Source organism: Scyliorhinus torazame, chromosome 15, assembly GCF_047496885.1.
Source record: "Scyliorhinus torazame isolate Kashiwa2021f chromosome 15, sScyTor2.1, whole genome shotgun sequence".
Classification (NCBI taxonomy): domain Eukaryota; kingdom Metazoa; phylum Chordata; class Chondrichthyes; order Carcharhiniformes; family Scyliorhinidae; genus Scyliorhinus; species Scyliorhinus torazame.
The window spans coordinates 191,044,259-191,071,549 of NC_092721.1; the positions used below are offsets into that span (position 1 = coordinate 191,044,259).

Genomic DNA, 27,291 nt, shown 5'->3' on the forward strand with positions numbered 1-27,291 from the left:
TTCCCAGCTTGGGTCATTGACTGTGCGGAGTCCGCACGTTCTCCCCGTGTCTGTGTGGGTTTCCTCCGGGTGCTCCGGTTTACTCCAAGTCCTGAAAGACGTGCTATTAGGTAACTTGGACGTTCTGAATTCCCCCTCAGTGTACCCGAACATGCGCCGGAATGTGGTGACTAGGGGCTTTTCATAGTAACTTCATTGCAGTGTTAATGTAAGCCTACTTGTGACAATAAAGAGGATTAATTAATAATAACTAATTCATAAAATTCAAGAAGATGATGGCATAGTGGTATCTGATAGTCCAGAGACCCAGGGTAATTCTCTGGGGTCCTGGGTTCGAATCCCACCATGGCAGATGGTGAAATTTGAATTCAACAAATAAAATCTGGAATTAAAGGTCTAATGATGACCATGAAACCTTTGTCGATTGTCGTAAAAATCCATCTGGTTCACTGATGCCCAAAAGGGAAGGAAATCTGCGGCCCTTACCCGGTCTGGTCGACATGTGATTTCAGACCCACACGGTGATGTGGTTGACTCTTAACTGCCCTCTGAAATGACTCCGTTCAAAGACAATTAGGGATGGGCAACATCCTGGCCCAGCCGGCCCACATCCCAAGAACGAACATTTAAAAAAGAAAAACAAGGCTATAATGCGGAAGGGTAACATTGTTGTTTCACACTGCCAGGGACCCAGATTCAATTCCCGGCTTGGGTCACTGTGCGGAGACTGCACGTTCTCCCCGTGGCTGCGAGGGTTTCCTCCCACATATCCCGAAAGACGTGCGTGTTAGATGAATTGGACATTCTGAATTCTCCCTCCCTGCACCTGACCAGAGTGTGGCGCCTCGGGGATTTTCACAGCAACTTCATTACAGCGTTAATGTAAGTCTACTTGTGACACTAATAAAGATTATTATGTGTCCCTGTAACAACTTGCGGTGTTGCGGGTGGTCCCATTATCCCTTTTAGGATAACTTTGCAAAATTTGGTCCTGTTGCTCCATTGTTGGTGTCAGACAGATGCAGCTAATCACAGGGGAGCTATGCTGGGGTGGGGTGTGTGGTGAAGATGTGATTTTCTCTTTGGCATCAATGTTCCTCGCAATGAGAGGCGTGTCACCACCATTTGGTAACCTACTCGGTCAGCCCTCTGACTGTGACACTCACTGAATGGAAACTGGGTTGGTTGTGGATCCTGACCACCGGCACCACCGCCCTGCCTGCTGTCCAATGCTTTAGCATGCAGTCCTGACTACACAAGCTCTGTGAAGTTTAGGAAAGCTCCGTGCTGGTCGGCTGTGTGTTTAGGTTACTAAGTTCCAGGGAGCATCCCTTAGGACAAGGCATCTCGACTCTTTTTTTTCTGTTTGAGGGCCTAGGCTCTCCCAGGTTTGCAAATGTGACCTTTACCTCCAGGAAAGAGAGCGCGTTCACTTAATCGAGCAAACGGAAACCGCCAATGTGGAATTTCACAGTAGCTTGGACTGAAGACTCGTAAAAGTACAATGGTAGCATGTGAAATAACCGGATAATTAAAATAAATCCTTTGAGCTGGTATGACTCCTTGAACTTTGAGAAAAGCCCATGCAGAAAGATCACAGAAGCTGCAAAGACCACACAACCCTTTTTTGGCAGAAATATTTCTCTATCCTCCTGGTTTTCACTAGAAAAGGTATAGCACCTTTGTACCAGCGTTCGCCTTTTAAAGAAATGAAACCAAATCATGTTTAAAAACACACATTTGACATGTATTTTTAAAAAATAGAACCGTCCCATTTGATTGGAAGCTTGTTCCTTCAACTCATTGTGATTGGCCGTGAGAGCTGCTGGGTGGAGTTGGGGATTTTGGAGTTGAAGAAGGCGCTAGATTAGGAGGGACTGTTCTGCAGAGTTCGGATATGGAACTAATAATAAAACAAATGATTAACTTTTCTCTAATATGTGATTAAACAACGTTACGTTTGAACCAAATTATTTAGTCTCTGCTTCAAATACTCAGTAGATATTATTCTAGGAAAATCCATGTTTTGGACAAGTTTGTGGGTGACACAAAGTGGGAATGTAAGTTGGGAGGAGGCTGTAAAGAGGCCTCGTCCTTCAAATCCTCCCAGATGATTGTTATGCAAACTACTTCTGAAAACATGCTTTAAATCTTCTCTGATAATCCATTAGTGATTTGCATTCCAAGTTCCAGTCCAGGATTTTCAAATGACACTTTTAAACAAAGCTTCCGCACCACTTAACAATGAATCCAGTCCAGGATGTTACACCAACCACTTTAGGATTCTTTTGTCTCTGCTGACTTCCACTGCTCCCACAACTATCCATCCAATACCGTCTTCCCAATTACTTCAAAATTTGTTTAACAAACCGTAGTATAACATTCCAAACTTCAGGATTACTTTAGAAACAGGCTTTGTGTTGCCTATCCTGTTCTGTTTCCAGGTTTCTAGAACCAACCGTCCTTCAGTTTGCCTGGAGCTTGCTTTTTTGCACATTACTCCATTGTACAACTTTCCTGCTTTGAGCAGAGCTGAGAGATATTCCTTCTCCAGCTTTTTATCTGCAACTGCTCGGACTTCCAGTTTAAAAAAAAAAAACTAAGAATAAAGGAAAGCCCTATTTCTCTTGGAGGTGGGCTCCTGTTAAGCAAAGCCTTTTGGTTACCTATTGTTCACACTAGCCCTCCAAAAGCACAATTGAATCCCAGTTGGAATTGAAACCAACCCCCACACATGCAAACACTGTCCAGCATGAATCTAGGTATGGGTCTCTTCCAGGCACACAAACATTAAATTAAACCCACCTAAGTAACTGAATCTAAATCCCATAAAACGATCTTTGTTTCTAACAACAGTTTTGGTTCCCTTACACACGTTTGCTATAAAGGGAATGCAGTGGAGGTTCATCAAACTAATCTCTGGGATGGTGGGAATGCCCTATGAGGAGAGATTTAGACAGCTGGGCCAGAATCCTCTAGTGTTAAGAAGAACAAGGGGTGGTCACACTGAGAGATGCCAACATTATTTATGAACTAGACAGGGTAGATGCAAAAAGAATGTTTCCGGGGGGGGGGGGGGGGGGGGGGGGGCGTTCACAGTCAAGGAGACTGTTCAGAACAAGGGTAAGCCGCCTGGAACTGAGATGACAAAGAGTTTCTTCACTGGGGAGTGGTGAATCATTGAGCTTCCACCACCCTCTGGGGTAGAGAATTCCAGCCTGAGTATGTTCCAAGACACAAATCGATATCTCGATACTAATGAAATTGAAGAATGAAGGAGATAGTACAGGAACGTGGCGTCGATGTAGATGATCATCCATGAGCTAGTTGAATGGCAGAGAAGGCTTCAGACTAAATGACCTACACTATGTTCCTATCCCAAGAGTGCCCCTTTTATCTTGCCTTCCAATCCATTAATAATGTCCACTATTTCAAATTGGAGTCTGCTGTTTTAAGGGAATAAAACCCAAGCTTCAGTCACACCACATTCCTTTGAATGGTCTGAAAGATTTTATGGAGGTTTTGTGTTGCCCTCCATCTGTTCAGGGAGCTGCATAACTTACATGCGCCACAATCAGATCTTTGGGCGGTACAGACCTGGGCCGGGATTCTCCGACCCTGCGCCGGGTCGGAGAATCCCCAGGGGGCGAGGCGCGAATCCCGCACCAACACCAGCTTCCCTATTCTCCGGCGCCATTTTTCGGGTGGCAGCAGGATTCCTGCCACGCCGGTCTGGGGCAATTGACAGCCCCCCCCCCCCCCCCCCCCCGCCTCGGCGATTCTCCGGGCCCCCGAGTTGCCGACAAGTTTTGCCCAGTCCCGCCGGTGTGAATTACCTCACACACGGCGGGACCTGGCAGGTAAGTGTGCGGGGGCCGTCCTGGGAGGGTCCGATCTGACCCTGGGGGCGGTGGCCTGGCCCCCGATCGGAAATTGGAGTGGCCGTTCGCCATTTGGTCCCTTGAAGTTGCTTGTGCCATTTGATGAGATAATGGCTGATCTGATTGTTGCCTCAACTCTACTTTCCTGGCTCCTCCCACTCCCCTCACCTTCTCTCCTCTCCCCTCATAACTACTGACTCCCTTGTCAATTAAAAACCTGTCTAATTTGGTCTTCACTACGTATTCAATGACTGCTCCACTGCTGTCTGGGAACAGAAGTTTCAGAGAGAAGAAGCCCTTCCATTATTGTTGCCCCTCGTTCCCAATCCCCCTCAGAGAGGCAAGAGCCTCTCAACATCCACCCTGTCAAGTTTCCCCCCCCTCCCCCTCAATCTTACAGTTCAATAAGATCAACCTCCCCCCAATAATAAGTAATTGGACCAAACTGCCCCAACCTTTCCTCGTAAGACAAATTTTCAATCAATGCTAAAGGAATGAATGATTCAAACTAGGTGAGACAAAGCTTGATTGTATATGAATGTGTGGAATACTATGGGGTGCTCTCTCAAAGAGTCAGTGCGACCTGGATGGGCTGAATGGCTTGAAGTTGCCGTGATTCCTGTTGGGTGAGTGAACACGTGATCCTCTGGCTTTTCAGACCTCCGTAAATCTAGAGGCAAGTTGGGCAGCAAGGTCTTGGCGGCACACTTAAAGGCCACCCAGGCAGGCATTCACAAATTGCGGGCCAGGAGCTCTTCATTGCCACTGGGAGCTCGTGCTGGAAAAGCTCGCTTGTGTGAGCAACCACATTACGGGGTGCCTTGCGCTTCTCTCTAGATGGGAGCCCTTATATTACTCCCGTGGTCGCCATTGTAGTTGTCTGTCAGCCTCTTCCCCTTTAAAGAGACCCCTCTGCCTATTGCTGCTCAGATCCTTGTTGCCCATGGCTCTGTGCCAACCTGTGATGGGCCCTCGCTTTCCTCCATATGGATGAGAGCCATTGCCTAAGCAGCCTGCTACAGTGGATGTGTGAAGAAATTGAAGTGGTACATTAAGTGAGCCTGTCCTTTACAGATTTCCCTCCTTCTCGAAGCCAGCAGCCAAGTGCTCAGCTCTTCACCTGACTTTCATCTAGACATAGCACCCCACCCCCTCCAGCTAAAGTACAACCTGGAGATGGGTGTCTCCCTTGTTCATATATATATATACATATATAAATTTAGAGTATCCAATTGAGGGACAATTTAGCGTGGCCAATCCACCTACCCGGCACATCTTTGGGTTGTGGGGCGGAGACTCACACAGAACGGGAGAATGTGCAAACTCCGCACAGCCAGTGACTCGGGTCCTGGGCACCATGAGGCAGCAGTGCTAACCACTGCATCACTGTGCTGCCCTTCCATGTTCATGTATAAATACATACATAGCTCTCACCACACTGGTTGGACAGCAATCTGCAAAAAGACTCACATGGACATTTTTCCACTTGTCTCCACTGTCCTCTTCTGTAGACAGACCATTGCCGTGGCCGCTTAGAAAGTCTAACCACATAATCCCTTGTCAGCCATAACCGTTCCAGAGGGAGGATAGAGGTCTGTCATCTTAAATTGGCTGTCCTTCGCCAACTGGGTCCGAGGAGAGGGGCGGCACGGTGGCCCAGTGGTTAGCACTGCTGCTTACGGCACTGAGGACCCAGGTTCAATCCCGACCCCGGGTCACTGTCTGTGTGGAGTTTGCACATTCTCTCCGTATCTGCATGGGTTTTACCCCCACAACCCAAAGATGTTTGATAGATTGGCCACACTAAATTGCCCCTTCATTGGAAAAAAACAATTGGGTACTCTAAATTTATTTTTAAAAAACCCGTGTCTGTGGAGATGTACACCTCCCTTCATTCCTGCCTCTGACTGCTGTCGATGGCAAACAGCACAGATTGTATGGCAGGTGCTCACCTGGCTGGCGTCTCTGTTATGAGAGCCATGAGTCCAGAAGCAACCTAGTGGGAGTAGTGTGAGCTTCACCGGAAAGCGGAGAATGCAAATGAGGATCTTTGACATCCAGTTGCCTCAATCATTAGGGTCTCCCTTCAGACTGTCAGATTGCTGACCTTGAACTCCACCCACCTCAAAAGACCCCCCCCCCCCCCCTTCCACCTCTAAGGATCTCACTGACTGACTAACTGTGTGGTCAAGGTCAGTTTGGGAAAAATGGTGTGTGTCACCTTTCAAACTTGCTTCATCATGTTTTACCCCCCTCACCATCGACCCATGTGATATCACCGATCCTGTCCCCTTGAACCTCCCCCCCCCCCCCTCCCCATTGCCCTGGGCCCTATCACAAATCCACCTCCACATACCTTCTCTTCCCTCACCCGTTAACGTTGTCATGTGAGAGTAGCTTTAAGAAATGGATGTTTAAGCAATGTACCTTTAAGAAATGGAGCTGATCATATTACTGCAGTGATGTCAGAGGGTGGGGGGAGCTGAGCTCACTTCTGCTTTTTTGAGTTTCAGTTTGAGAAGTCATCTGGTAGTGTGTCTTGCTGTGAGCTGCAGGAAGAAACACTGAGCTTGTTTGTTGATGTCTGCAATCCAAAGACTATAAATATATTGAATGTAGCATTGTTTCTGACCACAAACTGCTCTTGCTCTTGCAATAGGTGTTAACTCTGGAATGCACTTTAAAGCAGGAACCTGGAATACACATGGTGAATGCAGGTGCTCTTACTCTTGCAAGAAAGTACCACCTGTACTCCAGTACCAGAACACATCATCATGGCCTTAACTTTTTAGACTCATCGCCAGTCTCGGCAAAGCAGATCATGAACTGGACCAATCGAGATCCACTTCTGTCCAAAGTGAGAGACAAAATGCTTTTACAATTGGTAAACCAGTGGCTGGTTTGGCACAGTGGGCTAAACAGCTGGCTTGTATTGCAGAACAATGCCAGCAGCGCGGGTTCAATTCCCGTACCGGTCTCCCCAAACAGGCGCCGGAATGTGGCGACTAGGGGCTTTTCACAGTAATTTCATTGAAGCCTACTTGTGACAATAAGCTATTAATAATAATAATCTTTTATTGTCACAAGTATGAAGTTACTGTGAAAAGTCCCTAGTCGCCACATTCCGGCGCTTGTTTGGGTAAGCTGGTATGGGAATTGAACCCGCACTGCTGGCTTTGTTCTGCATTACAAACAGCTGTCTAGCCCACTGAGCTAAACCAGCCCTAATTATTATCCTTTCTTTAAGCTAATCACAGCCAAGTAGGCTTGGTCCCTCACCCGTTACTATTATGGACAGACTATTGTCCATACCTTACAGGTACCATTGTGTTGCCTTATATTTTTCTTGCTTCTCGCGTATAAGTCTTCAACTTGGCAGAAATGCTCTTCCTGTTCAATAGTTGGATGCCCTGTCTTAGATACTGAAATGTATCCACACCCACCACAGTGGCTGATGTGCCTCTATCCACTCCCATCTGAAGAGGCTTCCCATTTACCTGAAGCATTACTGTAATAGAGTTGACCTTGCCTGTTTTTAGATTAAACAGCAAATGAATACCACAATCACTGGTGCTAAGCTCTTCCACATTGTATACTTGTAACATCTTGGTTGATCGATTACTTGGCAATCTTGACGTAGCTCTGCACTGCTTTATCAAATGTCCTCCTATGTGACAAAAGAAAACACTCAGTCTGCTTAAACCAACATGATTCAGGAGTATGGTTATCTCCACAGCGGTAACTTTCCATCTTCAGCATTGCTGACTGATTGCCATTTGTTATGGGCCATGGTGTGGAAAACTCCAAAGTATATCATGGAGTTTACCTGATCTACAACGTTTAATAGATTTTGGTTATGAAGAGCACAAGGCCTACTTTCCAGGTGTTATGCAACAGAGACCTTAAGTATTTTTAAACAAAACAATGTTTAGTCGATGAATTCAGTTAACATTTTATAAACACACAGTAAACATTTTAGCAACTACCAACACAACTACCCCCCCACCCCAACAGATACAGTACTCTATATGTAACCCTTAATAACTTTCCGAACAACATCCATAAGCCAAACCCCCTTTTTAACAAAGCAGTAGGTATCAATTCTTTACACAAGACAGGTTCGGAGGAGGAGGAGCAGCGTCTGTCAGGGAGAGAACCTGAGAACATCTAAGACACTCAGAAGGTAAGTAAGTGATTTTTACTCATTTTTACTTTTATACCTTTTTCAAATTGTGTGTGTCGGGGGAAACTGAAGTGACATCACAGAAAAGCTGTGACCTGAGTGGCTGGTTGGGAATCTACACTAAATTTAAAAAATTAAGCATTGGTAACTAATTAAACATAATTACTTAATTATAATTTAGAGGGGTATCTAAGCCAGAGATTGGAGAGTACTATATTTAGCTTTCGCATTTATATTAGAAATCTAGTGCTAGGAAACAGATAGTTAACAGTAACTTTAAAAAAAAATAAAAACATTTAAAAAAAAAAACTTTTAATTTTAATTAATTGACACAATGTCAGTTAGAGGGGTGCAGTGCTCTGACTGTGACATGTGGCAGGTCCGGGAGGCTTCCAGCGTCCCGGATGGCTTCATCTGCTGAACGTGCACCCAACTGGAGCTCCTCACAGACCGCATGGTTCGGTTGGAGCAGCAATTGGATGCACTTAGGAGCATGCAGGTGGCGGAAAGCATCATGGATCGCAGTTGTATAAATGTGGTCACACCCAAGGTGCAGGCAGAGAAATGGGTGACCACCAGAAAGGGCAGGCAGTCAGTGCGGGAATCCCCTGTGGTTGTCCCCCTCTTGAACAGATATACCCCTTTGGATACTGTCGGGGGGGATAGTTTATCGGGGAAAACAGCAGCAGCCAGAGCAGTGGCACCATGGCTGGCTCTGATGTTCAGAAGGGAGGGTCAAAGCGCAGAAGAGCAATAGTAATAGGGGACTCTATAGTCAGCGGCACAGATAGGTGCTTCTGTGGACGTGAAAGAGACTCCAGGATGGTATGTTGCCTCCCTGGTGCCAGGGTCCAGGAGGTCTCCGAACGGATAGAGGGCATACTGAAGGGGGAGGGCAAATAGGCAGAGGTCATTGTACATATTGGTACTAACGACATAGGCGGGAAGGGGCATGAGGTCCTGCAGCAGGAGTTCAGGGAGCTAGGCAGAAAGTTAAAAGACAGGACCTCTAGGGTTGTAATCTCGGGATTACTCCCTGTGCCACGTGCCAGTGAGGCTAGAAATAGGAAGATAGAGCAGCTAAACACGACGCTAAACAGCTGGTGTAGGAGGGAGGGATTCCGTTATCTGGACCACTGGGAGCTTTTCCGGGGCAGGTGTGACCTATATAAGGACGGGTTGCATCTAAACTGGAGAGGCATAAATATCCTGGCCGCGAGGTTTGCTAGTGTCACATGGGAGGGTTTAAACTAGTATGGCAGGGGGGTGGGCACGGGAGCAATAGGTCAGAAGGTGAGAGCATTGAGGGAGAACTAGGGAATAGGGACAGTGGGGCTCTGAGGCAGAGCAGACAGGGAGAAGTTGCTGAACACAGCGGGTCTGGTGGCCTGAAGTGCATTTGTTTTAATGCAAAAAGTATTACGGGTAAGGCAGATGAACTTAGAGCTTGGATTAGTACTTGGAACTATGATGTTGTTGCCATTACAGAGACCTGGTTGAGGGAAGGGCAGGATTGGCAGCGAAACGTTCCAGGATTTAGATGTTTCAGGCGGGATAGAGGGGGCTGTAAAAGGGGTGGCGGAGTTGCGCTACTGGTTAGGGAGAATATCACAGCTGTACTGCGGGAGGACACCTCAGAGGGTAGAGATCAGGAATAAGAAGGGTGCAGTCACAATGTTGGGGGTTTACTACAGGCCTCCCAACAGCCAGCGGGAGATAGAGGAGCAGATAGGTAGACAGATTTTGGAAAAGAGTAAAAACAACAGGGTTGTGGTGATGGGAGACTTCAACTTCCCCAATATTGACTGGGACTCACTTAGTGCCAGGGGCTTAGACGGGGCGGAGTTTGTAAGGAGCATCCAGGGGGGCTTCTTAAAACAATATGTAGACAGTCCAACTAGGGAAGGGGCGGTACTGGACCTGGTATTGGGGAATGAGCCCGGCCAGGTGGTAGAAGTTTCAGTAGGGGAGCATTTCGGGAACAGTGACCACAATTCAGTAAGTTTTAAAGTGCTAGTGGACAAGGATAAGAGTGGTCCTAGGATGAATGTGCTAAAGTGGGGGAAGGCTAATTATAATAATATTAGGCGGGAACTGAAGAACATAGATTTGGGGCGGATGTTTGAGGGCAAATCAACATCTGACATGTGGGAGGCTTTCAAGTGTCAGTTGAAAAGAATTCAGGACCGGCATGTTCCTGTGAGGAAGAAGGATAAATACGGCAATTTTCGGGAACCTTGGATAACGAGAGATATTGTAGGCCTCGTCAAAAAGAAAAAGGAGGCATTTGTCAGGGCTAAAAGGCTGGGAACAGACAAAGCCTGTGGGGAATATAAGGAAAGTAGGAAGGAACTTAAGCAAGGAGTCAGGAGGGCTAGAAGGGGTCATGAAAAGTCATTGGCAAATAGGGTTAAGGAAAATCCCAAGGCTTTTTACACGTACATAAAAAGTAAGAGGGTAGCCAGGGAAAGGGTTGGCCCACTGAAGGATAGGCAAGGGAATCTATGTGTGGAGCCAGAGGAAATGGGCGAGGTACTAAATGAATACTTTGCATCAGTATTCACCAAAGAGAAGAAATTGGTAGATGTTGAGACTGGAGAAGGGTGTGTAGATAGCCTGGGTCACATTGAGATCCAAAAAGACGAGGTGTTGGGTTTCTTAAAAAATATTAAGGTAGATAAGTCCCCAGGGCCTGATGGGATCTACCCCAGAATACTGAAGGAGGCTGGAGAGGAAATTGCTGAGGCCTTGACAGAAATCTTTGGATCCTCACTGTCTTCAGGCGATGTCCCGGAGGACTGGTGAATAGCCAATGTTGTTCCTCTGTTTAAGAAGGGTAGCAAGGATAATCCAGGGAACTTCAGGCCGGTGAGCCTTACTTCAGTGGTAGGGAAATTACTGGAGAGAATTCTTCGAGACAGGATCTACTCCCATTTGGAAGCAAATGGACGTATTCGTGAGAGGAAGCATGGTTTTGTGAAGGAGAGGTCGTGTCTCACTCACTTGATAGAGTTTTTCGAAGCGGTCACAAAGTTGATTGATGCAGGTAGGGCAGTGAATGTTGTCTATATGGACTTCAGTAAGGTCTTTGACAAGGTCGCTCATGGAGTATTGCGTACAGTTCTGGTCACCTCATTATAGCAAGGACGTGGAAGCTTTGGAGAGGGTGCAGAAGAGATTTACCAGAATGTTGCCTGGTATGGAGGGCATAAGCTATGAGGAGCGATTGAATAAACTCGGTTTGTTCTCACTGGAACGAAGGAGGTTGAGGGGCGACCTGATAGAGGTCTACAAAATTATGAGGGGCATAGACAGAGTGGATAGTCAGAGGCTTTTCCCCGGGGTAGAGGGGTCAATTACTAGGGGGCATAGGTTTAAGGTGAGAGGGGCAAGGTTTAGAGGAGATGTACGAGGCAAGTTTTTTTACACTGAGGGTAGTGGGTGCCTGGAACTCGCTACCGGAGGAGGTGGTGGAAGCAGGGACGATAGTGACATTTAAGGGGCATCTTGACAAATACATGAATAGGATGGGAATAGAGGGATACGGACCCAGGAAGTGTAGAAGATTGTAGTTTAGTCGGGCAGCATGGTCGGCACGGGCTTGGAGGGCCGAAGGGCCTGTTCCTGTGCTGTACATTTCTTTGTTCTTTGTATCACTTTTAAATTATCAAGTGATCTGGGCACCTTTTAGCATACAGAGAGAGAGACAAAATGAACCTTCCTTGTCTGAATTCAGCTTTCAACAGCCTAAAACAAAAGTAAAACACTGAGCCACAAACAGCTTCCAGCTCAAAACGAAAGTAAAAGCCAGAGACACAACCCAGCTGCACCCACACAATGACATCACTGCAGCTATTTGATAAACACCCATTTCTTAAAGGCACATTCCCATGACACTAGTCTGGTCTGTCCCTTCATTGGTGGATGAAATTGTTATCTGCCTCGTAGCTGCTCCTGCAGTTTGGTGCCATGTCAGGCTGCAAGTTCCTACCCTCATTGGCGAATGGCACCATTTTGTGCAATCTGCAGCTCGTGTGGACCTTTTTCAGTGCTTTCCAAGTTCGTTAAAATTTATGTCGACCTCTGCATGCAATTTGCGTTGAATAACATAGTTGTTCACGCCACAGACTAATCTGTACCGTAACATGTCGTTTAGGGCGGCTCAATAATCACAATACTGCGATAATTGCTTCAGCTTGGCAATGTAAGTCAAGATCAATTTGCCTGAGGCTCTCAACCTTGGATTAAAGTTGAATCTCTGGACTATGATTGATGGCTTGAAATTGTACTTGAGCCTTCACTAAATCCACAAGCTCAATAAGTGATTTGGAGACCGGTGCGACTGTGGTAGTATGACTGTGAATAAGGTTAAATATAATTTACAGTGCAGAAGGAGGCCATTCGGCCCATCAAGTCTGCACCAGCTCTTGATAAGAGCACCCCACCCAAGGTCAACACCTCCACCCTATCCCCATAACCCAACAGCCCCACCCAACACTAAGAGCAATTTTGGACACTAAGGGCAATTTATCACGGCCAATCCACCTAACCTGCACATCTTTGGACTGTGGGAGGAAACCTGAGCACCCGGAGGAAACCCATGCACACACGGGGAGGGTGTGCAGACTCCGCACAGACAGCGACCCAAGCCGGAATGTCTGAGTTCCTCGAACATTTAGGAGAATTGCTTTGCATTTCACCTCCTCTCCTATTTTGTTTGCTTGGAAATAATAACCAAGGCTCGGTGTATTGTGTGCAGTCCTCCGTGTAGCAGTCAATTGGATCTATTTGCCAAGAGGCATTCTGGTGAGTACTTTTTCTTTAAAACTTTGATTAAATCAGGATACTTACAGATGCTGGGCCAGAGGCAGTGTCAGGATAATTTATCTTTGTCACCAGTTGTAAAGATGCACTGTCACAGACTTCATTAATGAACGCAAAGGTTATTTATTAATATGAAACCAGCAGCCTCATGGCTGTAGCTTGCTCCCATAACACCTCTGCCCAGGAGCCTCTCAATATGGGGTGAGTCCTGTTTAGTCACTCAGGCCAGGTGACCTTTACTCTGCTGTGTTGCCCTTAAATGGGTAATCATCAAACACGAGGAGAGTTTTTCTTCTCTTCCCAGGAAAGCAGTGGAGTCTGGGTCATTGAATTTATTCAATGTTGAGATAAATAAATTTTTGACAGGGAAGGGAGACATTGCTTATGGGGGCAGGCAGGAAAGTGGAGTTCAGATAGCAATCAGATCCGCCATGATCTTATCAAATGGGGGAGCAGGCTCGAATGGCCAAACCCCTGCTCATAAATCCTGTGTACCTTCTCTTGTATTTCTAGAAGGTCGTGGTTGGTAACCTGTTAACAGGATTCTGACTTTTCATTCATGGAATTTGGCACTTTGCAATGTTTTACTGACCTCTGCTCCCCCCTCTCCATAGTCCCTTTCTTCAATTCACATGGACAGGATCCCAAAAGGTCGTGTTCTGATGTTAGTATCGGCTTCAGTCTATATTGCATTCAATCACTGCATTGAATGCTGAAACGCTGAGGTCACTTTGGCCCTGATGCTAACCGAAGGAATGCTAGTGTTTCCACCCACCTGATGTCATTTAATTCCAGCAGTTTGAAATGGCAAAGAAGTATTTGCATTCCACTTCAGATCATGAAAAACGCTATAATCCTCCGATCCCTCGTGCTGCTGTAACATTGTCACTTTGCGTTATGATGTGTACATGATTTCATGTCACAAAAGATTTTCAGAACATTTTGTCTTCACCCACTCTAATCCCCGGATGTTGGACTGCGGAGCACTCTAATGAGGTGCGACACAATTGAAAAACCAACAAAGCTGATTTATTTCACATCAAATAAGCAAATGAGCTGAGCAGTTTTCACAATGAGATATGTTTCTGTTGCTCTGGGTTCTAAGCAACGACGAAAACACAAAATGTTGCTCATGCTTTGAAGAAAAAGCACATTCAAACCAGCTAATCCAAAAATTACTGGTTCTAGTTCTTTAATTACAAGGTTGTGCCTACCTAGTCTGGTGTCTCTCAGAGCAAAACATCCTCTGGATCTTCCATTAAAACGATGTTGGAGAGAAGGTCCAGCCTCCTGAGCTGTCAATCAATCACTGATTGAGATGCCCCTGTTTGATGGGATCTCCAAGCTCTTGAATGTCTGTTTTGCCAACTGGTCTGCTCCATTTAGATGCCATGGTTAAACCTATTTGCAGATTCTATTGAATTCTCATGCCGTGATGGGATTCAAACCCGGGTCCCCAGAGCATAACCCTGGATCTCTGGATTACTAGCCCAGTGACAATACCAGTACACTGCCACCTCCTAATGGCTGTGGTGGGCTTGCCGCAGGTTCTCCAGTGGGTGGATGGGCTTTGCAGTGCTGCCATTAAATCCCACCCAATGACTCCCAACATTGGGAGTACCAACTACTATGGCAACAGACCATGTTAGCTAGTTGTTATAAATACATTGCAATGACGGGGGGGGGGGTGGGGGGGGGGGGATGGTGTTGGCACGGGGGACATTGGGTGGCCAATTATAGCACTAACAACATGCATGTATATATTGCCTCAGCTGTCGTAACCTACTCCATTGCACTTTAGAGGACCATAACCAACATAAGAAGATCTTAGGACTGGCGGCCACAAAGTTGGTCATATTACATTTCAAGCAGCATCACAGAAAGGGAGATTGGGCCAAGGCAGCTGGAAACTCAAGAGCAAATAGTCAAACATAAAAATTCAACGGAGTACAAAAGGTCAGCATGGGAGCGCAGAGATCTCAGAGGTTGTCAGGCTGGAGGAGGTTACTAAAATAGGAAAGGCATGAAGTTGCAAACTAAAGTGTACGTTCCATGCAAGTTGCCCACGTTAAGTTTAAGTTTAATGATTGCACCACTGAAGTAGCCTCTTGCACCATCTTCTTGACACCTAGTTGTATGACTGTGTGGTCCGATGTTTAATCCTCTATGAGCACCGAAAATGAAGACTAATTCATAATTTATTGATTGGTCTTTGTGTGATCTTGCTGTGCGCAAATTGGCTGCTGCTTTTACTGCATTACGGCGTTGCCTTCAATGGTTGTGAAACCACTTGGGACATCAACCCGAGGTTGTGAAAGATTTTCTATAAATGCAAGACTGATCTTTTCTTTCAAAATCAGTCAAATGTGCTATATTCTATGTTCTATGTTCTATTTACAAAAAACAACTGCAGTTTGGGACACAGTGCAGAAACTGGATTGTAGCGGTTGCTGTTTACCATTCTCTTGTCAACTCCCTCGCTGCTATTTTAGTGGAGAATTAGCCTGTTTATTTTCAATACTGCCATTAGAATAGCAGAGCGGAATATAATATGAGTGCTTTCAAGATTTGCATCATAATCTCTGCAATGGCTAGTGAAATGTGTGCACTTGGAAACTGTCCAATTTGGGAGTTTTTATCGAAAATAAATCCTGTCACTTTACTTCATAGAATTTTTTACAGTGCAGAAGGAGGCCATTCGGCCCATCGAGTCTGCACCGGCTCTTGGAAAGAGCACCCAACCCAAGGTCAACACCTCCACCCTATCCCCATAACCCAGTCCAACGCTAAGGGCAATTTTGGACACTAAGGGCAATTTATCATGGCCAATCCACCTAACCTGCACATCTTTGGACTGTGGGAGGAAACCGGAGCACCCGGAGGAAACCCACGCACACACGGGGAGAACGTGCAGACTCCGCACAGACAGTGACCCAAGCCGGAATCGAACCTGGGACCCTGGAGCTGTGAAGCAATTGTGCTATCCACAATGCTACCGTTGCTGCCCTCTTCTGTGGAGGACAATATTTCACATCCTAGAACTTTCATCCTGGGTGACATTTCCTTCATCTAATATCTCATGCAAACTAATGACATTGGAAAAGGTTATCTGGGACAATGTGACTACAGTTGGATTGTCTGAACGATGAAGCTAATGAAGAATAAAAATGCTATAGTTTTCTTTCAGTTTATGTGGGGAGGAAAATTGGCAACGATAAAAACTTACATTTGCATAGCACCCTTAATGTAGCAAAAATGTCCCAGGCACTTCACAGGCAACGGCATCAAACAAAGCTTTGACAAACTCCGTAAGGGCATTTTAGGACAGGTGGTCATAAACTTGGCGAAAGAGAGAGGTTTGAAGCAGGCAGAATGAGGCACCTGTAGAAGGACCAGGAATTCCAGCATTTAGTTCGTCCGCAGCTGAAGGTAAAACCACCAATGGTGGAACAATTGAACACCGCCCAGCCCATCACACAAACCCCCATCCATTGACCCTGTTTACACCTCTTGCTGCCTTGGGAAAGCAGGCAGCATAATCAAAGACCCCTCCCACCCGGCTTATTCTCTCTTCCAACTTCTTCCATCTGGCAGGAGATAGGAACGTCTGAGAACACGCACAAACAGACTCAAAAACAGCTTCTTCTCTGCTGTTACCAGACGCCTAAACGACCCTCTTATGGATTGAACTGATCTCTTCACACATCTTCTCTCCTGTATGCTTCACCTGCTGCCTGTGTCTATGTATTTATATTGTGTATTTATGTACATTGTGTATTTTATGTACATTGTGTATTTTATGTTTGCCCTATGTATTTTCTTTTCATTTACGAATAATCTATCTGAGCTGCACGCAGAACAATACTTTTCACTGTACATGGGTACACATGACAATAAACAAATCCAAATCCAAATATTTGATGCCAGTGATGCACCCAAGGCCCAGATCGCAGGAATGCAGACGTCTCGGAATGTTTTTTTGGGAAGTATGTTTATTAACGTTTTACATATTAATAAACAACCAACAAAAACACAAGAATGCAAATAGTACAAATGAAACAAAGAAAAAGTAACTAACTTAAATTCTATAACCTATCTAAAATCCCGAACAGTTGATGGTGCCTAGATCGTTGAAAAAGGAAATAAACAGTTGCCAACTCAGGTAGACTCTAGCCACTGAACCCCTGATGGGGAATTTAATTTTCTTTAAATGCAAGAAGGACATCAAGTCTCCTAACCAGTCAGAGGCACGAGATGCAGTGTGAGATCTCCAACCGAGCAGTATCCGCCTCCGGCTATCATTGAGGCGAAGGCGATAACATCCGCCTCTACCCAGGGCGAACTGCCGGTGTGTCTGAAACCCCAAATGTGCCCATCAGCTGACATGGGAGTAATTCCAAATGGAGAATCTCAGACATGGTGCCAAAAAGAAATTGCAGAAGCTCACGCGTCTGGGGCAGGACCAAAACATTGGTCCAGGGGCAAGCGAACAGCGGCCACATCTGTTCCCAACATTCGAAAAAAAACCACTCCTCCTTGCCTTGGTCAAGTGTGTCCTATGTAGCACCTTGAACTGAAATAGGCTCAACCGGGATGTGGGCCTCTCTCCAAGCCTGGCTAGTGAGTATTTGGCCCAGTTCTTTCTCCCATTTTGCCCTCGCCCCGTCCAGTGGGGAGGGATCGGATGAGAGAATGAGGCCATATAGGACTGAGATAGACCCCCTACCTGGCCTAGCCAAGGAAAGAATCCTCTGCAGTAAGATGGGAGGTGAAGCCAAAGGAAAGGAAGGGAAAGCCATCCGGGTGAAATCGCAAAGTTTAAAGTAGCGATAATGACTAGAGTTGGGCAGCTGAAATTTGTCCGCTGAATCTCTGAAGCCGGACAACCTCCCCTCCATGAATAGGTTTCCAAAGTTCTCGAGTCCCTTCAATTTCGACAAGTTAAAGGTTAAGTCCAGCCCAAAAGGTAAGAAGTAGCGGTTGTTACAAACAGGAGCAGTGAAGATAGGGAAAGGAGTTTATTTAAAAAAAATTTTTCGAATAAATTTAGAGTACCCAATTACTTTTTTTCCAATTGAGGGGCGATTTAGCGTGACCAATCCACCTACCCTGCACATCCTTGGGTTGTGGGGGTGGGACACACGCAGACAAGGGGAGAATGTGCAAACTCCACACAGACAGTGACCCAGGGCCGTGATCGAGCCCGGGTCCTCGCCGCCGTGAGGCAGCGCTGCTAACCACTACGCTGCCGTGCCGCCCGAAAGGAGTTTAAAATGTTGACGGAACATGTTTCAGATTCTAGGAGAGGTGACCACCACCGAGTTCGAGGAGAATTTAGCGGGAGAGTAGGGCAATGGTGCAGTAACTATGGGGAGGAGAGTAGGTGTAGTGCAAGAGCAAGACTCCATTTGGCCCAGATTGAACTGGGATCACTGATTCACAGTAAGAACTGAGGGATATTGGCAGCCCAGTATTAAAAAGTTTGGAAAGGCCAAGCGCCCTGTCTGTTTATCCTGCTGGAATAGGACGCTGCAAATTCCGGGATTTTTCCCGCTCAAATAAAGGCAGATGTCTATTTACTAACTTTAATTAAAAAATATTTGGGCAGAAAAACAGGGAAGCATTGAAAAAAAAAGATCAAGTCAGTATGTTCATTTTTATTGTTTGAAACCTGCCAGCCAAAGACATAGGAAAGTTATTCCACATCTGTAGCTCTGTTCTGACATTGATCAGGCTGGTATAATTCAATTTGTGAAGTGATGCCAATTGTGGGCTACCCTGAACCTCAAGTAACGAAACTGTGACCTAAAGAGGCAGAAAGGTAACGTGCCTAACTGGCCTCGTCTTCCAGGGGGGTTGGCCGGAAAACATTCACTCTTGCTGAGGTTTAATTTAGAACATAGAACATAGAACAATACAGCGCAGTACAGGCCCTTCGGCCCACGATGTTGCACCGAAACAAAAGCCATCTAACCTACACTATGCCATTATCATCCATATGTTTATCCAATAAACTTTTAAATGCCCTCAATGTTGGCGAGTTCACTACTGTAGCAGGTAGGGCATTCCACGGCCTCACTACTCTTTGCGTAAAGAACCTATCTCTGACCTCTGTCCTATATCTATTACCCCTCAGTTTAAAGTTATGTCCCCTCGTGCCAGCCATATCCATCCGCGGGAGAAGGCTCTCACTGTCCACCCTATCCAACCCCCTGATCATTTTGTATGCCTCTATTAAGTCTCTTAACCTTCTTCTCTCCAATGAAAACAACCTCAAGTCCATCAGCCTTTCCTCATAAGATTTTCCCTCCATACCAGGCAACATCCTGGTAAATCTCCTCTGCACCCGCTCCAAAGCCTCCACGTCCTCCACGTCTGCGGTGACCAGAACTGTACGCAATACTCCAAATGCGGCCGTACCAGAGTTCTGTACAGCTGCAACATGACCTCCCGACTCCAGAACTCAATCCCTCTACCAATAAAGGCCAACACTCCATAGGCCTTCTTCACAACCCTATCAACCTGGGTGGCAACTTTCAGGGATCTATGTACATGGACACCTAGATCCCTCTGCTCATCCACACTTTCCAGAACTTTACCATTAGCCAAATATTCCGCATTCCTGTTATTCCTTCCAAAGTGAATCACCTCACACTTCTCTACATTAAACTCCATTTGCCACCTCTCAGCCCAGCTCTGCAGCTTATCTATATCCCTCTGTAACCTGCTACTTCCTTCCACACTATCGACAACACCACCGACTTTAGTATCGTCTGCAAATTTACTCACCCACCCTTCTGCGCCTTCCTCTAGGTCATTGATAAAAATGACAAACAGCAACGGCCCCAGAACAGATCCTTGTGGTACTCCACTTGTGACTGTACTCCATTCTGAACATTTCCCATCAACCACCACCCTCTGTCTTCTTTCAGCTAGCCAATTTCTGATCCACATCTCTAAATCACCCTCAATCCCCAGCCTCCGTATTTTTTGCAATAGCCTACCGTGGGGAACCTTATCAAACACTTTGCTGAAATCCATATACACCACATCAACTGCTCTACCCTCGTCTACCTGTTCAGTCACCTTCTCAAAGAACTCAATAAGGTTTGTGAGGCATGACCTACCCTTCACAAAGCCATGCTGACTATCCCTAATCATATTATTCCTATCTAGATGATTATAAATCTTGTCTCTTATAATCCCCTCCAAGACTTTACCCACTACAGACGTGAGGCTCACCGGTCTATAGTTGCCGGGGTTGTCTCTGCTCCCCTTTTTGAACAAAGGGACCACATTTGCTGTCCTCCAGTCCTCTGGCACTATTCCTGTAGCCAATGATGACATAAAAATCAAAGCCAAAGGTCCAGCAATCTCTTCCCTGGCCTCCCAGAGAATCCTAGGATAAATCCCATCAGGTCCCGGGGACTTATCTATTTTCAGCCTGTCCAGAATTGCCAACACCTCTTCCCTACGTACCTCAATGCCATCTATTCTATTAGCCTGGGGCTCAGCATTCTCCTGCACAACATTATCTTTTTCCTGAGTGAATACTGACGAAAAATATTCATTTAGTATCTCGCCTATCTCTTCAGACTCCACACACAATTTCCCATCCCTGTCCTTGACTGGTCCTACTCTTTCCCTAGTCATTCGCTTATTCCTGACATACCTATAGAGAGCTTTTGGGTTTTCCTTGATCCTTCCTGCCAAATACTTCTCATGTCCCCTCCTTGCTCGTCTTAGCTCTCTCTTTAGATCCCTCCTCGCTACCTTGTAACTATCCATCGCCCCAACTGAAACTTCACACTTCATCTTCACATAGGCCTCCTTCTTCCTCTTAACAAGAGATTCCACTTCCTTGGTAAACCACGGTTCCCTCGCTCGACGCCTTCCTCCCTGTCTGACCGGTACATACTTATCAAGAACACGCAGTAGCTGATCCTTGAACAAGCCCCACTTATCCAGTGTGCCCAACACTTGCAGCCTACTTCTCCACCTTATCCCCCCCAAGTCACGTCTAATGGCATCATAATTGCCCTTCCCCCAGCTATAACTCTTGCCCTGCGGTGTATACTTATCCCTTTCCATCATTAACGTAAACGTCACCGAATTGTTGTCACTGTCCCCAAAGTGCTCTCCTACCTCCAAATCCAACACCTGGCCTGGTTCATTACCCAAAACCAAATCCAACGTGGCCTCGCCTCTTGTTGGCCTGTCAACATATTGTTTCAGGAAACCCTCCTGCACACACTGTACAAAAAACGACCCATCTATTGTACTCTAACTATATCTTTTCCAGTCAATATTTGGAAAGTTAAAGTCTCCCATAATAACTACCCTGTTACTTTCGCTCATATCCAGAATCATCTTCGCCATCCTTTCCTCCACATCCCTAGAACTATTAGGAGGCCTATAAAAAACTCCCAACAGGGTGACCTCTCCTTTCCTGTTTCTAACTTCAGCCCATACTACCTCGGAAGAAGAGTCCCCATCTAGCATCCTCTCCGCCACCGTAATACTGCTCTTGACTAGCAGCGCCACACCTCCCCCTCTTTTGCCTCCTTCTCTGAGCTTACTAAAACACCTAAACCCCGGAACCTGCAACATCCATTCCTGTCCCTGCTCTATCCATGTCTCCGAAATGGCCACAACATCGAAGTCCCAGGTACCAACCCATGCTGCCAGTTCCCCTACCTTGTTTCGTATACTCCTGGCATTGAAGTAGACACACTTCAAACCACCTACCTGAACACTGGTCCCCTCCTGCGACGTCAAATCTGTGCTCCTGACCTCTATACTCTCATTCTCCCTTACCCTAAAACTACAATCCAGGTTCCCATGCCCCCACTGGCCCCCTCCTGCGACGTCAAATCTGTGCTCCTGACCTCTATACTCTCATTCTCCCTTACCCTAAAACTACAATCCAGGTTCCCATGCCCCTGCTGCATTAGTTTAAACCCCCCCAAAGAGCACTAACAAATCTCCCCCCCAGGATATTTGTGCCCCTCAGGTTCAGATGTAGACCATCCTGTCTGTAGAGGTCCCACCTTCCCCAGAAAGAGCCCCAGTTATCCAGAAATCTGAATCCCTCCCGCCTGCACCATCCCTGTAGCCACGTGTTTAAATGCTCTCTCTCCCTATTCCTCATCTCACTATCACGTGGCATGGGCAACAACCCAGAGATAACAACTCTGTTTGTTCTAGTTCTGAGCTTCCAGCCTAGCTCCCTGAAAGCCTGCCTGACATCCTTGTCCCCTTTCCTACCTATGTCGTTAGTGCCAATGTGGACCACGACTTGGGGCTGCTCCCCCTCCCCCTAAGGACCCGGAAAACACGATCCGAGACATCACGTACCCTTGCACTTGGGAGGCAACATACCAAACGTGAGTCTCTCACGCTCCCACAAAATCTCCTATCTGTGCCCCTGACTATAGCGTCCCCAATTACTAATGCTCTGCTCCTCTCCCCCCTTCCCGTCTGAGCAACAGGGACAGACTCCGTGCCAGAGGCCCGTACGCCATGGCTTACCCCTGGTAAGTCGTCCCCCCCACAAGTATCCAAAGCGGTATACTTGTTTCTCAGGGGAACGACCGCAGGGGATCCCTGCACTGACTGCTTTTTCCCAGTCCCTCTTACAGTTACCCACCTATCTCCAATCTTTGGTGTAACTAATTCCCTGAAGCTGCTATCTATGCCCCTGCTGCATTCTGCCTCCCGAATGATCCGAAGTTCTTCCAACTCCAGCTCCAGTTCCCTAACTCGGTCTTGGAGGAGCTGGAGATGGCAGCACTTCCTGCAGGTAAAATCAGCAGGGACACTAACTGCATCCCTCACCTCAAACATCCTGCAGGAGGAACATTGCACTCCCTTCCCTGCCATTCCTCTTACTTTCTACCAAGATCTGGCTAACAACTAAATTAAATTTTTATAAAAAATAATAATAACATAATAAAATAATAAAATATGGTACTTACCTCAGACCAATGGGTTTTATTATTAGGTTAGAGGGGGAGGGCGGTTGGGAGACTCTACACGTGTAGTGTCTCGGGTTTCCTCTCCACCAGAATTTATTGGTGAGGGTCTTCCCAGACGTCCGCGGGTCGACTTCCTGTTCCCGCCTAAAAAACTAATTTTAAAAAAAGAAAAATTCTCAGCTCCTGCTGAAACTGACTAACCAGCCAGCTCCACTCCCACCGAAATTGACTGGCCTGCCCCTGCAAAGACAAGTGCTTTTAAAGGACAGACTTACCTCCCAGCAACCACTTCCGCAATGCTCCCGCTGAAACTGACTCACCAGCTGTTCTCCCGCCGAAATCGACTGGCCTGCCTCTGCAAAGACAAGTGCTTTTAAAGGACAGGCTTACCTCCCAGCAGCCACTTCCGCAATGCTCCCGCTGAAACTGACTCACCAGCTGTTCTCACGCCGAAATCGACTGGCCTGCCCCTGCAAAGACAAGTGCTTTTAAAGGACAGACTTACCTCCCAGCAACCTCCTTCCGCAATGCTCCCGCTGAAACTGACTCACCAGCTGTTCTCACGCCGAAATCGACTGGCCTGCCCCTGCAAAGACAAGTGCTTTTAAAGGTTGACTTACCTCCCAGCAGCCACTTCCGCAATGCTCCCGCTGAAACTGACTCACCAGCTGTTCTCACGAGAGAAGGAATCAAAAGTATTCAGTGTCTTCATTATGCCATACATGGAGGGAGTTGGGTCTGTAATATATAAAAGTAGGTCATTTGCATAAAGAGGTACCCAATGTTCCACCCAATCCTGATTAATACCCTTCTATTGATTGGAAGCTATCAAGGCTGCAGAGAGTGGCTCGAGTGGGCAGCATGACAGTACAGTGGTTAGCACTGTTGCTTCACAGCGCAGGGACCCGGGGTCGATTCCCAGCTTGGGTCACTGTCTATGTGGAGTCTGCATGTTCTCCACGTGTCTGCGTGGGTTTCCTCCGGGTGCTCCGGTTTCCTGCCACAAGTCCCGAAAGACGTGCTGTTAGGTAAATTGGACATTCTGAATTCTCCCTCCGTGTACCCGAACACGGGCCGGAGTGTGGCGACGAGGGGATTTTCACAGTAACTTAATTGCAGTGTTAATGTAAGCCTCCTTGTGAAAATAATAAAGATTATTATTATTATTATTACCAGGGTGAATAAAAGTGGAGACAGGGCAGCTCCTATCCAAGGGGAAGTAGTCTGAACATAAAGTATTCACGTGAAAGCTGGCCCTTGGGGCATTGTATAGCAAATGATTCCAAGAGACAAATTTATGGCCAAATCCAAATCTTCCAAGGATCTCACTCAAATAGACCCATTTTACCCCACCAAATGCTTTCTCTGCATTAAGAGATACTATCACCTCCGGCTCTGGTGCAGGAGAGGGGGAATACGGAACATTTAAAAGGCGACGTATATTAGCTGATATTTGGCTGCCCTTTACAAAGCCTGTTTGGTCCTCAGAGATTATGCTTTGGAGGCAAGAATCCAACCAGAGCATCAGAACATTAGCAAGCAGCTTAACATCCGTGTTTAAAAGCGAGATGGGTTGGTGTGAACCGCTCTCAGCCGGGTCCTTGTCCCTCTAAAGGAACAAGGAAATAGAGGCCTGATTAGGGGTCGGAGACGATGAAACCGTGCACAGGTTTGAACAAAGAACAAAGAAAAGGACAGCACAGGAACAGGCCCTTCGGCCCTCCAAGCCCGTGCCGACCATGCTGCCCGTCTAAACTATAATCTTCTACACTTCCTGGGTCCGTATCCCTCTATTCCCTATTCATGTATTTGTCAAGATGCCCCTTAAATGTCACTATCGTCCCTGCTTCCACCACCTCCTCCGGCAGCGAGTTCCAGGCACCCACTACCCTCTGTGTAAAAAACTTGCCTCGTACATCTCCTCTAAACCTTGCCACTCGCACCTTAAATCTATGCCCTCTAGTAATTGACCCCTCTACCCTGGGAAAAAACCTCTGACTATCCTCTGTCTATGCCTCTCATCATTTTGTAGAGCTCTATCAGGTCGCCCCTCAACCTCCGTCGTTCCAGTGAGAACAAACCGAGATTATTCAACCGCTCCTCATAGCTAATGCCCTCCATTCCAGGCAACATCCTGGTAAATCTCTTCTGCACCCTCTCTAAAGCCTCTAGACCCTTCTGGTAGTGTGGCGACCAGAATTGAACACTATACTCCAAGTGTGGCCTAACTAAAGTTCTATACAGCTGCAACATGACTTGCCAATTCTTATACTCAATGCCCCGGCCAATGAAGGCAAGCATGCTGTATGCCTTCTTGACTACCTTCTCCACCTGTGTTGCCCCTTTCAGTGACCTATGACCTGTACACCTAGATCTCTCTGACCTGCAATACTCTTGAGGGTTCTACCATTCACTGTACATTCCCGACCTGCATTAGACCTTCCAAAATGCATTACCTCACATTTATCCAGATTAAACTCCATCTGCCATCTCTCCGCCCAAGTCTCCAAACAATGAAAATCCTGCTCTATCCTCTGACAGTCCTCATCGCTATCCGCAATTCCACCAACCTTGGTGTCATCTGCAAACTTACTAATCAGACCCGTTACATTTTCCTCCAAATCATTTATATATACTACAAACAGCAAACGTCCCAGCACTGATCCCTGCGGAACACCACTAGTCACAGCCCTCCAATTAGAAAAGCACCATTCCATTGGCACTCTCTGCCTTCTATGACCTAGCCAGTTCAGTATCCATCTTGCCAGCTCACCCCTGATCCCGTGTGACTTCACCTTTTGTACCAGTCTGCCATGAGGGACCTTGTCAAAGGCCTTACTGAAGTCCATATAGACAACATCCACTACCCTACCTGCATCAATCATCTTTGTGACATCTTCGAAAAACTCTATCAAGTTAGTGAGACACGACCTCCCTTTCACAAAACCATGCTGCCTCTCGCTAATATGTCCATTTGCTTCCAAATGGGAATAGATCCTGTCTCGAAGAATTCTCTCCAGTAATTTCCCTACCACTGACCTAAGGCTCATTGGCCTGTAGTTCCCTGGATTATCCTTGCTACCCTTCTTAAACAAAGGAACAACATTGGCTATTCTCCAGTCCTCCGGGACATTACCTGAAGACAGTGAGGATCCAAAGATTTCTGTCAAGGCCCCAGCAATTTCCTCTCTAGCCTCCTTCAGTATTCTGGGGTAGATCCCATCAGGCCCTGGGGACTTATCTACCTTAATATTTTTCAAGACGTCCAACACCTCGTCTTTTTGGATCTCAATGTGACCCAGGCTATCTACACACCCTTCTCCAGACTCAACATCCACCAATTCCTTTTCTTTGGTGAATACTGATGCAAAGAATTCATTTTGTACCTCGCCCATTTCCTCTGGCTCCACACATAGATTCCCTTGCCTATCCTTCAGTGGGCCAACCCTTTCCCTGGCTACCCGCTTGCTTTTTATGTACGTGTAAAAAGCCTTGGGATTTTCCTTAACTCGATTTGCCAATGGCTTTTCGTGACCCCTTCTAGCCCTCCTGACTCCTTGCTTAAGTTCCTTCCTACTTTCCTTATATTCCACACAGGCTTCGTCTGTTCCCAGCCTTTTAGCCCTGACAAATGCCTCCTTTTTCTTTTTGACGAGGCCTACAATAGCTCTCGTTATCCAAGGTTCCCGAAAATTGCCGTATTTATCCTTCTTCCTCACAGGAACATGCCGGTCCTGAATTCCTTTCAACTGACATTTGAAAGCCTCCCACATGTCAGATGTTGATTTACCCTCATACATCCACCCCCAATCTAGGTTCTTCAGTTCCCGCCTAATATTGTTACAATTAGCCTTCCCCCAATTTAGCACATTCTCCCTAGGACCCCTCTTATCCTTGCCCACCAGCACTTTAAAACTTACTGAATTGTGGTCACAGTTCCCAAAATGCTCCCCTACTGAAACTTCTACCACCTGGCCGGGCTCATTCCCTAATACCAGGTCCAGTATCGTCCCTTCCCTAGTTGTACTATCTACATATTGTTTTAAGAAGTACTCCTGGATGCTCCTTACAAACTCTGCCCCGTCCAAGCCCCTAGCACTAAGTGAGTCCCAGTCAATATTAGGGAAGTTGAAGTCTCCCATCACAACAACCCTGTTGTTTTTACTCTTTTCCAAAATCTGTCTACCTATCTGCTCCTCTATCTCCCGCTGGCTGTTGGGAGGCCTGTAGTAAATCCCCAACATTGTGACTGCACCCTTCTTATTCCTGATCTCTACCCATATAGCCTCGTTGCCCTCTGAGGTGTCCTCCCGTAGTACAGCTGTGATATTCTCCTTAACCAGTAGCGCAACTCTGCCACCCCTTTTACATCCCCCTCTATCCCGCCTGAAACATCTAAATCCTGAAACATTTAGCTGCCAATCCT

General features: G+C 46.6%; 1 long non-coding RNA gene across 2 annotated transcripts in view; it reads right to left on the reverse strand.

Annotated features, from left to right (window-relative positions):
• The window catches only part of LOC140392086 (uncharacterized), a 72,240-nt gene that overhangs the window by 19,705 nt on the left and 25,244 nt on the right, over nt 1-27,291 (reverse strand). Inside the window, exons 1-2 of one of the 2 annotated variants that reach the window (XR_011935243.1) lie at nt 7,379-7,793; nt 6,309-6,430 (exon numbers count right to left, since the gene is read on the reverse strand). This is a non-coding gene — a long non-coding RNA (uncharacterized lncRNA). Of the gene's footprint in view, nt 1-6,308; nt 6,431-7,378; nt 7,794-27,291 lie in introns of those variants that run through there. The other variant, XR_011935244.1, reaches the window with a different exon arrangement.